Here is a 14,931-nt window from a genome sequence, read left to right on the forward strand (position 1 = left end):
TGGTCTGAAAAGTAGTAAGCAAATATGAAAACAACTTGGTTTGCATACTGCTTCTTCTCACTGTACTATTTGTAAAGTCTTAGATAGTAGTCAAGCAGTGAATAGTAGAGAACCAGTAGAATATACTGAATGAGAGTATAGGCCTTGGATCAAATATACCTTGGGCATGTTACCTGATAACAGAGTTCCCACTTCATAAGAAAGCTTTAAGAGAGTATGTGTTAATAAGTTCCTTAGGTGAGGAATGAGAGAGCAAGGGCAGAGACAGACTAGAAGTGTTAACTCTAATGGAAGCCTCAGCACAAATACAAAAAAAAAAACCCAAAGTACCAACGGTTCTTTACTGACCAAAAGATTTTGTTTCCCCATCAACTTTTTTTTTTTTTTTTTTTTGCTTAAAGTCATTAGAGATAGAGATTGCTTAAACTTTTTATTTTTTTAATTTAATTTTATTTTTTAAACTTTACATAATTGTATTAGTTTGCCAAATATCAAAATGAATCCGCCACAGGTATACATGTGTTCCCCATCCTGCACCCTCCTCCCTCCTCCCTCCCCATACCATCCCTCTGGGTCGTCCCAGTGTACCAGCCCCAAGCATCCAGTATCGTGCATCAAACCTGGACTGGCAACTCGTTTCATACATGATATTTTACATGTTTCAATGCCATTCTCCCAAATCTTCCCACCCTCTCCCTCTCCCACAGAGTCCATAAGACTGTTCTACACATCAGTGTCTCTTTTGCTGTCTCGTACACAGGGTTATTGTTACCATCTTTCTAAATTCCATATATATGTGTTAGTATACTGTATTGGTGTTTTTCTTTCTGGCTTACTTCACTCTGTATAATAGACTCCAGTTTCATCCACCTCATTAGAACTGATTCAAATGTATTCTTTTTAATGGCTGAGTAATACTCCATTGTGTATATGTACCATAGCTTTCTTATCCATTCATCTGCTGATGGACATCTAGGTTGCTTCCATGTCCTGGCTATTATAAACAGTGCTGCGATGAACATTGGGGTACACGTGTCTCTTTCCCTTCTGGTTTCCTCAGTGTCTATGCCCAGCAGTGGGATTGCTGGATCATAAGGCAGTTCTATTTCCAGTTTTTTAAGGAATCTCCACACTGTTCTCCATAGTGGCTGTACTAGTTTGCATTCCCACCAACAGTGTAAGAGGGTTCCCTTTTCTCCACACCCTCTCCAGCATTTATTGCTTGTAGACTTTTGGATCGCAGCCATTCTGACTGGTGTGAAATGGTACCTCATAGTGCTTTTGATTTGCATTTCTCTGATAATGAGTGATGTTGAGCATCTTTTCATGTGTTTGTTAGCCATCTGTATGTCTTCTTTGGAGAAATGTCTATTTAGTTCTTTGGCCCATTTTTTGATTGGGTCATTTATTTTTCTGGAGTTGAGCTGTAGGAGTTGCTTGTATATTCTCGAGATTAGTTGTTTGTCAGTTGCTTCATTTGCTATTATCTTCTCCCATTCTGAAGGCTGTCTTTTCACCTTGCTAATAGTTTCCTTTGATGTGCAGAAGCTTTTAAGGTTAATTAGGTCCCATTTGTTTATTTTTGCTTTTATTTCCAATATTCTGGGAGGTGGGTCATAGAGGATCCTGCTGTGATGTATGTCAGAACATGTATGCTATGTTCTCCTCTAGGAGTTTTATAGTTTCTGGTCTTACGTTTAGATCTTTAATCCATTTTGAGTTTATTTTTGTGTATGGTGTTAGAAAGTGTTCTAGTTTCATTCTTTTACAAGTGGTTGACCAGATTTCCCAGCACCACTTGTTAAAGAGAGGAAATACAAAAAACCTCAAATAGCCAAAGCTATCTTGAGAAAGAAGAATGGAACTAGAGGAATCAACCTACCTGACCTCAGGCTCTACTACAAAGTCAGTTATCAAGACAGTATGGTACTGGCACAAAGACAGAAATATAGATCATGGAACAAAATAGAAAGCCCAGAGATAAATCCACGCACATATGGACACCTTATCTTTGACAAAGGAGGCAAGAATATACAATGGATTAAACTTTTTATTTTTAATTAAATCTCAAAGTGAGTTGTGTCTTCCCTGGTGGCTCAGTCGGTAAAGAGTCTGCCTGCAATGCAGCAGACCCAGGTTCAATCCCTGGGTCAGAAGGATCCCCTGGAGAAGGAAATGGCGTCCCACTCCAGTATTCTTGCCTAGAGAATTCTATGGACAGAAGAGCCTGGTGGGCTATATAGTCCATGGGGTCATAAAGAGTTGGACACCTGAGTGACTAACACTTTCGCTTTTCACTTTCAAAGTGAATTGATACTGTAATTGATGAGATCATTCTGGATTAAATATTTGAATAGATGTTTCAGAAGTACTGGTAAAGTTTGGGATAGTACAGGTTTTACTCTTATTTCTAATACCCAATTTGAAAGAAAAGGCATCAAATGAAGGTTTTTATAAAAAGGCATCACAGTCTTAGACTCTGAGATTGAGTTATTTCAGATGGCTCTTTTAGATCTGATATGTAATACAAGTTTAGAATATTGATTGGCAGGTTGTGTGGAAAATGGTGGGAGAGATTTGTCTTTCTCTGTGCATACCTCCTATTATATATCCTTTCACCTCCTTCTTAGATCTGTTAATCATAATGTATAGTATTGTCACTTTTCTAACATCTATATTTTATTTTTATATTTTTAATCAAGTCTTATTACTGTATACTACTGATATTATGACTACTTAAATCTTATACATTCTTGTTTCCAGTTTTAGTTGTCTATAATTTTAACATGTGTTTGTTGCTTAATATTTTTCAGTTTAACTAAGAAAAAAGTTCCTACCCATATGAATGTATTACCTGAAGATATTTTACAGCTTTATAAAGTAAGCATTTGAGAGAGTGTCAAAAACTTATAGGATCCTTATATTGTAGAGTAATTATGGTCAGTAGCATTCCATTTAGTTCAAGAAATGAAACTGTTTCTCTCTGCAGGAGGGAAGATGAAAACATAATTTTATACATTCTAGAATTATTATTTTGTTATATTACTAAAGGAGTGAGAAAATGTAGAAGTCAATCTTTAATAAAATCACTGAAGAGATCATTTTGTTATGAAAGAGTCAGTAAATAAGGATCTATACAGATGATAAATTGCATTAAGTACAATTTAATAATTGAATTTTTTTTTTCATTACATCTGTCACATCTATTTTATTCAGCAAACATTTATAAAACACCTATTGTATGTCAGGCTGTGCTGGATGCCTGGCATGCATAGATGAACATAACATATCTTTTTTACTAATTTTTTAAAATTGAAGTATAGTTGATGTACAGTGTTCCAGGTATACAGCACTGGATAATCCCAGTGTACATTCCTTGGGATTATCCACATAGGCAATAATGTCAGCTGCAATAAGGGACAGTTTTATTACTTTCTTTCCAGTCTCCATGCTTTTTGCTTCTTTTTATCCCCCCCCGCCTTATTGCACAGACTTGAACTTCTAATACTGTTGAATAAGAATGGTAAGAGCAGATATCCTTGCCATGTTTCTAATCTGCTGCTGCTGCTAAGTCACTTCAGTCATGTCCAACTCTGTGCAACCCCTTAGACGGCAGCCCACCAGGCTCCTCTGTCCCTGGGATTCTCCAGGCTAGAACACTGAAGTGGGTTGCCATTTCCTTCTTCAATGCATGAAAGTGAAAAGTGAAAGTGAAGTCGCTCAGTCGTGTCCGACCCTCAGCGACCCCATGGACTGCAGCCTTCCAGGCTCCTCCGTCCATGGGATTTTCCAGACAAGAGTACTGGAGTGGGGTGCCATTGCCTTCTCAGAGTTTCTAATCTTAGGGGAAAGCATTTAGTTTGTTACCATTAAATACAATAAATAAAATTTCCTCAGCTAATGCTGTAGGGTTTTATTGAGGAAGCTTTATCAGGGTGAGGAAGTTCCTCTCTATTCCTCTTTTTCTGTGAGATTTTTTTTAATCATGAATAGGCGTTGGATTTTTTTTCAAATGCTTTGCCTAGATCTTTTTATATGATCCTGTCATTTTTCTTCTAAGTTTTAACCAATTAAAATGGTGAATTATATTAATTTTTGAATACTGAAACAGCATAGCATCTCTGGAATAAACCCTACTTGGTCATGGTATATAATTTTTCTTACATGTTGCTAAATTCTGTTTGCTAATATCTTGTTATGGATTTTTGTATCTGTGTTCACAAGGGATATTGGTCTGTATTTTTCTTTTTGTGTGCTGTCTTTGATTTGGGCATAGGTGTAAAACTAATTTCATAAAATAAATTGAGAGGTTTTGTTTCTTCTAATTTGTGGAATGTTTCTTCTTTAATAGTTAACTATCTGGACCTGGAGTTGTATTTTGGGGCAGTTTTTAAATTAGAAATTCAGTTTCTTTGTTTTTTAAAGAATTTGGTCTATGTCATCTAAGTTGTTGAAATTTGTCGGGGTAGAGTTAAATATAATATTCCCTTATCTTTTTGATGTCTTCAGAGTTGGTAATGATAATCCCCTGTTTTATTTCTGATGTTGGTAATTTGTGTCTACTCGCCTTGTCAGCTATTAATTGATCTTTTCAAGGAATCAGCTTTTTCATTGATTATTTTCCTTGTCAATTTCATTGATTTCTGTGTTTATTATTTCCTTCCTTCTACTTGCTTTGGATTTATTTTGCTTTTCTTTTTCTAGGTTCTTGAGGTGGGTTCTTAGATTACTGATTTGTTATTTTTTTCTATTTTCTAATGTATGCAGTGGTATGTATAATTATATGTATGATGCCATGCATTTTCCCCTCAGCACTGCTTTAGCCACATCCCCCAAATTTTGATATATTTTCATTTAGTTCAGTGTATTCTTTAAATATCCCTTGAGGCTTTGTCTTTGATCCATGAATTATTTAGTAGTGTGTTGTTTAGTTTCCAAGTATTTAAATTGCTTTTTTTTTTTTACTGTTGACTTTTGTGGCAGGTCTTGCTGTATGTTCATTGGGCACTTGAAAAGAATCTCTGTTCTGCTGTTGTAGGTTGGAATGTTTATTAGATCCTATTAACACATGATGTTGTTGAGTTCTGTATCATTGCTTATTTTCTGTCTGCTTGTTCCATTAGTTGTTGATGAGGAGAGTTGAAATCTCTAACTGTAATTGTAGATTTATCTTTTTTTCTCATTCAATTCTGTCCATTTTTGCTTCACACATTTTGCTATTCTGGTTGGTTGGTATAGACATAATCAATGAGGCTTGCTGTATCTTCTTTGTGCATTTATTCTGTTATGCTTATATAATGGCCCTATCTGTTTCCACTAATTTTCTTTGGTCTGAAATCTGCTTTATTTGATAGCCTTCTTGTGGTCATCATTTCTTTGCTTTTAGTTTTGAGAAGTTTAATTATAATGTATCTTGGCTTTAGGTTTATTTTATTTGAGGTTTGCTCAACTTCTTGAATCTGTAGCTTTGAGTCTCTTACCAAAAGTTTGAGGAGTTATCAGCCATTATTTAAGTATTTCTTCAGCCCCTCTCTATTCTTTCCTTCTGGGCTCTGATGACACAAATGCTAGATCATTTTTTATGGTTCCATGGGTCCTGAACAGCCGGCGAGAGACACTCCACTCATGGCAAAGGTCATGAGGAAGGAGGCTCGGCATACTCAAAGGCAGGATCGAGCCTCAGGAGTCCCCCTGAATATTCTTGAGCGTCTACCCCCAAAAAACCAGAGTCTGCCTACTTTATTGCTTTGTGCTCTCACCTCTGACTTTACTGGGGGCTGTCCCCCACCACCATCTCGCTCTCTCTGACAAAGAGTTAACTTACAGCTCCAATTAATAAAGTTCCTGGGCATTAGGAGTGTTTAAATCTAAACCCCTCAGATAGCTCTCTAACTTGCCTGACAAGTTTACCCGGACTCCTACAGCTATGCATACGATTGTTTACAGTCTCTCAGCCTGGAGAGGCATGGAAAGCTTAAGATATTCAAATAGCTTAAAGCCTCTCAGAGAGTTAGAAACTGTCAGAATACAACTAGTAAAAGATTTCGTTGATGAGCCAATGCTTACTGCCAAGTTTCCACATCCCCTGTATTGTATCCTTGAATATGTATTAATTAATATAGCTGGTAGGTAGAAAAAATAAGTAGTGGCCTTGGTATTAGCAACTTTAGACCCTTAAGGTAATAAATTCTCCTTTGTTGTAAACCCATTACACCTCTGCCCTATAGGAATGTAACTTTATCTAACACCTTCGGAAGATGGCGCCAAACCTTAAAATAATTACTCTTATAGAAAATAAGTCTTTCGGTTGACAAACCTTTGTCAAGAGTCATAAAATGTTAATAGGCCTTCTGGCCAGAAGATGATGTAAATCACCTAAACCATTTGTATATGATAAATTTGCAGGAAAGAAACACTAGTTTTTGATAAGGATCAAAGACTGCTGACTTTGCATGATTTCACATCCCCTATTATCCTCTATGTGTAACTTAGGGTATAAAAGCCCCTGTTGAAAATAAAGCTACGGGCCTTGCTCACCAAAGCTTGGTCTCCCCATGTCATTCTTTCTTTTCACATTCCGGCTGAGTCTCCATCTGGAGCGCGGAGGTCCTCTGCGACCATTTATTTGCCTGGGCTTCTAAGACCCACTCAAGAAGGTGTCTAAGGTGGGGCACCTTCCGCTATTCTAGAGGGCGCCTGCGGCCTCTGTGGTCAGAGCTAACCTGGTGTCACAGGTTATATTGATTTTCCGCATAAACCAAGCTACTCAGCCTCTTTTCTCCACTGAATTTTCCTACTGAGCTATCCTCATTCTATTACTCTTTATATCTCTAATTAATATTTAAATAAATCGCCGATGCCGTCTCTCCTTCGAAGACCCTGGATCAGCCGGGGCTGGACCCCGGCACTGAACCTCTTCTCTTTTCTTCTTTTTTTAAATCTTATTTTCTTTCCAGTGTTTAAGATTGGTAGTTTCTATTCTTCTGTTTTCCAGTTTGCAGACTCTTTCCTCTGTCTTCTCTACTCTGCTGGTATGTCTTCTGTTTTCTGAGACTAGGTATTTCCTTGGTGAGGCTTTTAATTTTTTTATTGTTTCAAATATTTATTTATTTAATTGTTCATTAAAGCATTTTCATCAAGTAATTCCAGCATATCTTATCTCATTTTTGGCGCCTACTGATTCACTTTTTTCCTTCAATTTGTTATCTTCCTTGTTCTTGGTATGACTAGTGATTTTCAATTGAAAGCTGGATATTTTATGTATTTTTATTAAAATGAATAGAAATTATATATGATGGTATACTTCCTTATTAAAAAGGAAATGTCTCATTTAATATAACTAAAGCAAAGATGGAAATCATTAGGCATGCTGAAAGCAGCAACTTTTAAGTGTCAGTGCTAACACATTGGTTTTAAAGAGATTATCTGGGTTCTGTAATAAAGAGTAAAAATGAAAAATGTCTGTAAGATGCTGGCTGCTGCTGCTGCTAAGTCGCTTCAGTTGTGTCCGACTCTGTGCGACCCCATAGACGGCAGCCCACCAGGCTCCACCGTCCCTGGGATTCTCCAGGCAAGAACACTGGAATGGGTTGCCATTTCCTTCTCCAGTGCATGAAAGTGAAAAGTGAAAGGGAAGTCGCTCAGTCGTGTCTGACCCTCAGCGACCCCATGGACTGCAGCCTTCCAAGCTCTTCTCTCCATGGGATTTGCCAGGCAAGAGTACTGGAGTGGGGTGCCATTGCCTTCTCCAAAGATGCTGGAAATGATGTCATAAAATAGTATGTCTAAAAGACAAGATACAATAAAGGGTTTTATTTTTTATTTTTAGTTCTTAGGAAACTAAATCCTCATACAAGATGTACATCTGTTACTTGACTTTTTCATATTCAGCATATACAAGTTTTTAGAGACACATTGTATGTGTAGGCTGCCAGGAACCATTTGCCTTCCCCAAATATTTGTTGGAATGTAAGGCATTGTGCAGAAAGTTTAAAAATGAGTAATTAAAACACAGTGCTTGCCCTCAATTCAACTTGGCAAATGTTGAGTTCCTTCTGTGTGAAGTGGAGTACATAGGCCCTGAAAAAATGCTGACATGAGATCTTTCCCTAAAAGACATTGCAATTTAATGGAAAATACATATACAATTCACTGCATTTTAAAGTTAAATTCTTTTAAAAATAGTAGATAGGGTATAGTCTTGTAGGAAAGAGAGAAAAACTACATTTGCGTGTGTGCATGCTAAGTCACTTCAGTTGTGTCCAACTGTTTGCGACCCTATGGACTCTAGCCTGCCAGGTTCCTCTGTCCATGGGATTCTCCAGGCAAGACTAGAGTGGGTTGCCAGGCCCTCCTCCAAGAGATCTTCCTGACCCAGGGATCAAACCAGTGTCTCCTGCCGTTCCTGCACTGCAGCCAGATTCTTTACCGCTGAGCCACCGGGGAAGCCCCCAAAATATGTTTATGTAGTAATAGAAGACAATGTAAGCACAAAGTATTTAGCTCATTCCTTTTCTCAGAACCTCCAACCCAGTCTTTCTGTTTATTTTCACAGACTACCTTTGTCTCTTGCTACCCTGAAAAAATTGAACCTATCAGGTCGTTTTCCTTCAGCTGTCTTCTACTTATATACATAATTTTTAAATCAAAACCTATTCTCATCATATTTTTCCCAGACTGGGGAACAAGGTTTCCCACCTTAGTGCTCTGACCTTATTTCTTCATATCTCTTTCAGGATCTTGCTCTAGCAGTCACCCGTTTTCTTTCCTAAGTCTTCAATCTTTTCATCATCATTGGCTCTTTTCCTTCAACCTATATATATGCTCAACAGTCTCTCACCCTAAAAAGACTTTCCTTATCTCAGTAAGCCATCTGGTCTAGTCTGTTTCCTTTTCTCATTCCTACCTCTGAAAACAGTACTCTGCCTTTCCTTATTGTCTCTATTCTGATAGTCATAATGACTTTATATAATAACTTAAACATATTTATGAACCTTGAAATGTTTACAAATACAAAATTAAAATTTATTTTGAAAGAGCTAGGAGAAGGTCTGTAACATTTGAAAGAGCTCTCATCTCTTCAGATCTTTGGTATAAAGAAACACAGGGAGAATAAACTCAACCAAGTTTAGCCAAATGCAGTACAGATAGAAGACTTCTATTTCTGATTATGTCATTGCCCTTTTCACAGAAGAGGCTTGTATTATTTTGGTGCTTCCAAAGTGGTTTCAATCACTGGCTACATGTATATGACTCCCCAGTATGTATCTCAAGTTTGTTTATTTTTATTTCCAGTTGTTTTCTGGCCATCTTCCACCTTGATGTCTCATAGGTATCTCAAAGTCAGTATTCCAAAGCTAACCATTTTTATTCCCTAAGGTTTCTTGAGCACCACACTCACCAGTGTTTTCTACCTCAGTTCCTGGCACTGTCCCACCCAGGCAGCCAGGTTAAAAACTAGGAGTCCTCCTTTGGGTCTTCCCTGTGGTCCAGTGGTTAAGACGCTGCTCTTCCACTGCAGGGGCCACAGATTTGATCCCTTGTTGGGGAACCAAGATCCCACATGCCTTGCAGCGTGGGCAAAAAAAGAGGGAAAAAACAACAACAATAGCTAGGAGTCATCCTTGACTCTACCCTTCTTCTCATCTTCACACTTCACCAAATTCTGACAATTTTAGTTCCTAAATATTTCTCAGTGTTTGCCTGACCTCTCTATACCTTCTATTTGCTCTCAATTCTAGTCCTTATCTTTTGTCACTGAGCTACCACAAGAGCCTTTTCATTAATACACCACTTCCAGTCCTCACTCCTCATCGTCATCTCCTTTATAGTATCTAGCACTGCATTATTCACTAATGTAGCGACTAGCTACATCTCAAGTGTTCAATAGCTACAATGGAGCTATTGAACACTAGAGATGTGCCTAGTCAAAATTGATATATGTTTTACATGTGAAATACAACCTGAATTTTGCAGACTTGTTATGGAAAAGAGTGTAAAAGGTCTCCCTAAGAATTGTATACATTATATTATTATTAAATATATTATTAAAATTATTTTTACCTGTTTATTTTTAGCTTTTAAAATATGGTTACTAGAAGATGTAATATTATGTATGTAACTCTTCCTCCAGCTTTTCATGTAGCTGGCTCCTTTTCACTACCCAGATATTCTTAGAGATCTTCTCTGCATTTACACTATCTATCTAAAGGAATTCCACCAAAAGCACTCATGTCACCATGTTCTGTTCATGGCACTTTTCACTATCTGAAATCATCTTGTTTATTTGTGTATCTGATAATTGTCTACCCCAAGTAAGTAGTAAACTTCATTAGGGTAGGAAATTTGTCCACTAGTGAATTAGATTCGTAACTGTGTACATGGTGTCTAGAATAATACCTCGCATTAAGTAGGTGTTCATTTGTTGACTGAATGATCTCTACTCTTTGATATAGCTCTCTCTGCCTCACAAACCTGATTAACTCAAGACTTGACTTTCAAGACTCAACTCAAGTAGCACTTCCTCCAGGAAGCCTTTCCTGGCTGTTTCCCCTTCTGAAAGTCTTAACCTGTTGATTCCCTCTCTGTACACAGTTCTGCAGATACACTTACACACTGTGCTTTTGTTCATTTTACATCCTCTTTCACACTTAACCCTTAATAATTCTTCAGTATACTTCTATTCTCTAAAATATACCTGGTTACCCAGTAGACAACAGATTTTTCTTTGCAGCTGATCTAATATATGTATATAAAACACAGCTTATAGTAGTAGACACTCAGTAAACATTTGTTGAATGAGTAAATGAATTCCTGTGTCCTTTATAAAAACAATGTAACAACATTAAACACTTCTTTAAATCATTTATAAAATATCATCACCCTATTAGTAACTGTTTTCTTGTTGTTGTTGTTGTTTTATTTTATTTTTATTTTTTAACTTTACAATATTGTATTGGTTTTGCTATATATCAACATGAATCTGCCACAGGTATACACTTTAGCCCACTTTCTTTTTCTTTTAGTTTAATTATACAAGTAAAACATGGATATGTATATATCACTGTAAAAAACAAAATTCAAATAATACATAAAGTTAAAAATGAATCCCCTTAATAATCTTACTTTCTTCATCAGGGATAGCTACCTCTGTCTTTTTCTATTAACATAATGTTATATACAGTATGAAATGGTAATATGTGTGTAGTTTTTAAATTCTGCTTTCCAGATACCTTGGAAATATTTTTAGTATTTCTTAATAGTTTATGGAGCTATTTTTTTGAGTTGAGATGGTCTTAGAGAAATGGTGCTGTCTAGTAAAAAAAACTTCCTTTGATTAGGATTCCTATTACTAGCTTCCTTATTTATCCTTAGGCCTAGTGATTATCATTTTTGTCTGTCATTTTAAGATTATGAATTTTCTATAATCACAAAGTTGAAAAGAGGTAGAGTCTGGATTCAAACCCAGATCTTCTAACATCAAACCCACCTATCTTTCCACATACTGACTGTCTCGCTGAACTTCAGCTTTCTTAACTTTAAAATGGGAATATAATGTCTCTCTTGCCTGTTCTAGGATAAATTAATAACCACCTAAGGAGGTATAACACATGTGACCTCAGATATTAACTGAAATGTATTTAAAGATCACAGAAGTTTTTGATCCATTAATTTTCATAGAACCATGTTAGTCTCATAATTCAGTGCTTTGATGCTTTTAGGTTATAGGAATAGAACTAGGAATTTGCTAGATGCCAAACTCATTCATAACTCAGCTTACCTATATAGGCTTGGGCTTTGAAAACAGTGTCCCCAGTCCGTTTTGTTTCCTTGTTTAATTTCAGATTAAAAACTAGTAAGCTATTACCAGAGTAGAAAGGTTTTGGTTGAAAGAACACTGTTCACTTTACATACAGTGCCACTTTTTTCATATTTCACATGCTGCCTGACTCTTTAGACCCCATAGACTGTAGCCCGCCAGGCTCTCTGTCCATGGAATTCTCCAGGCAAGAATGCTAGAATGGGTATCCATTCCCTTCTCCAGTGGATGTTGCCAACCAGGGATTGAACCAGGTCTTATTGCAGGTCTTTACCGTCTGAGCCATGAGGGAAGCCTTATTTAATATATCCATCATGAAATATTGCTCGGGATGATGTCCATATGTGATTTTTTCTGTTTTCTCTCTTAGCAGTTTTCCTAACATACTCTTTTGCTTAATTCTTCCTATGAAGCCTAATAGGTACAAAACTCTAAGAAGCTTATTCGTTTTAGATTCAGTGGATACCATTACTATCCACATGTCTGGTATTAATTATGCTTCTAATATGGCAGGTGTGTAATAGAAGCTTAGGGTAGAATACCAATGACTTGATTTTCTGTGATTCTGAACATTACTAAAGTGGGCTACCAGAGTTAGCCAACAGAGAATTAGATGTAATTGCTTGCCTAAAGTGATAATATCTTCCTGATACAATCCCTGAATACCAATGAAGGCAGATAATTTCAGGGAGACGCACTCCTCATTTAGGAGATGGGAAAGATCAAGTAAGGGTGATAATTAAAAAGAGACCAAAAATATAGCATTTGTAGACCAGGTGCATGTTAATCATTGTTTGAAGAAGTTCATAAGATAAAAATTACTTATTCTAAAATACTGTATTAAAATATTTTTAAGTCAGTGAGTCCTTATGTATGTTTCATAGAAACTTCATAGAAATAATATGGGATTAAAGGAAGGCAATTTAGCCCATTGTCCCATTTTAAGAATTATATTCTAAAGATGGATAAGTGAAAAGTGAAAATGTTAGTCACTTAGTCGTGTCTGACTCTTTGCAAGCCCATGGACTGTAGCCTGCTAGGTTCCACTGTCCATTTAATTTTCCAGGCAGGAATTCTGGAGTGGGTAGCCATTTCCTTCTTCAGGGGTTCTTCCCGACCCAGGGATCAAACCCAGATCTCAAACCCAGGTCTCCCATGTTGCAGGAAGATTGTTTACTGTCTGAGCCACCAGTGAAGCCCATATTCTAAAGATAGAACTTGTATTTAAAAGCTAGAAGAAATAACAGAAAATTAGCACATTATTTTTAGTTTCATTGTTAATTCATTTTTCTGTCTTTTTCTCTGTTGCTCTTATTTTGAATGTATGATGAATGAATTGTATTATATTGCTAAATTTGCTTTATTCTTTACAAACCTTAGTAGATGAGTTAGATTTTTTTTTATGCAACCATGATGCTAATTAATGAAAATATTACTCAGCTAGACTCTATGTCTGTATATAGAATGAAGTGAACAGGTTTGTCAGAACATATCTGACTAAACCTATGTAGTAAGTAAATATTATGTTAAATCTTTTAAATTGATATTTTGTATAGCACCATGTTATAGTACAAATATTAACTCAGTTTCGCCTTTGATGGAGGAAAGTTTTGTGGAAATAGTTTAAACCTTAAAATGTGTTTATATCCAAGCTTGACTGTTCATTAGAATCAGCTATGGGCCATTTTAAAAATTTGTATTTCTGTTCCCTACCACTGACTTTCCAGGAGAAGAATGTGGCGTCCTGGCATGTTTAAATAGTAGCTCTCGTCCGGGAATGGGGATGGGGCACTGATTTGCAGTGTTTGCTGATTTCCATGGTGTAAATTCAGACTGCCACCGTAGCCAATTTCAAGCTACTAAGATGATTCATGTGGAATGTTGGGAGATGATGTATAGTATTTCCATTATATAGATACAATAAACATATATAACCTAAAAGAACAAATAATATCAAATTTTAGTAAAATAATTAGGAAGTGATGAATCTGAGTTTTCATTGCCTTTGTTTTTAATATAGCAGATTATAAAGTTTATGTAATTTAACTTAAAATGACTGTGTTTAACAACCAGTTTGCAAAGTTTTGAAAATTTATTAATCAGCTCATAAAGCTGGTACAAACTGTTGCTAACAACACACTGGAGCTCAGAGATATCTGTATCTTTTTTTAACCAACTAAATAGTTCTGATGAAAACAACCTGCCAATCAGGTATTTTTCTGAAATATGGATCTAATCCTAAGTCACAAGAAAGCATTCCACAGTCAGACCCAGAATGTCTTCTAGCCTCATTTCAAAGCATACCCACTCCCCCACATCTTCTGTTTCACCCACACTAGACTTAGATTACTTGAAGCTTCTCAAAACATGCCTTGCACTTTCCCACCCTCATGCCTTTCATTAGTTTCTTTTAGCCTTGAATAGCCTTGCCTCATCTGCCTGACTTTTGCAACACTGTTTATTTATCCTTCTAGAAATAACTCAAATGCTGCTTCCTCTTATTTCGTACTTTTGGAAACAGTCCCATTCTCCTTGATGTTCTCATAGTACTTTGCTTATTTTATTTTGAGCTCCAATTATCATCAATAACAAATGGCTGTTTCAACTAAATAGATTATAGATGTTTAAAAGGCACCTTTGAATAATACTGTGCTTAACACCTTAATATATAAAATGATTAATAAGAACTTTTTATTTGTTTGCTTGCTTGGCCATACTGTGAGGCTTGTGGGATCTTGGTTCCCTAACCAGAGATTGAACCCAGGCCCCGGCAGTGAAAGCACCAAGTCCTAATCACTAGACCACCAGGGAATTTCTAGCACTTGTTTATCTTAATAGGAAGGATTATGGATAATGCATGATACAGCCTTTACTTTCTAATCCTTTGGGAAACTAATTGAAATTTAAACTTTTTTTGAATTAGATGACACCTTTTTTTTTTTTTCTCCTGATGATTGAGGACCATTTAGTAGTAATTATATACCTATGCCTTATAGCCAGAAAACAGACATAACATCATGATAACTTTCAGACTTATCAAAGAAGAGTTTCATTGGAGAATATACAAAGCGCTTAAGAGTGAAAAAGATAAAGTTGTGTATTATTCTGATTTA

The 14,931-nt window shown here is 36.4% G+C and overlaps 1 protein-coding gene across 1 annotated transcript in view; it reads left to right on the forward strand.

Annotated features, from left to right (window-relative positions):
- The window catches only part of XPR1 (xenotropic and polytropic retrovirus receptor 1), a 201,401-nt gene that overhangs the window by 171,254 nt on the left and 15,216 nt on the right, over positions 1-14,931 (forward strand). The window lies entirely within an intron of this gene.

This window comes from Bubalus kerabau, chromosome 5 (assembly GCF_029407905.1).
Source record: "Bubalus kerabau isolate K-KA32 ecotype Philippines breed swamp buffalo chromosome 5, PCC_UOA_SB_1v2, whole genome shotgun sequence".
NCBI lineage: Eukaryota > Metazoa > Chordata > Mammalia > Artiodactyla > Bovidae > Bubalus > Bubalus kerabau.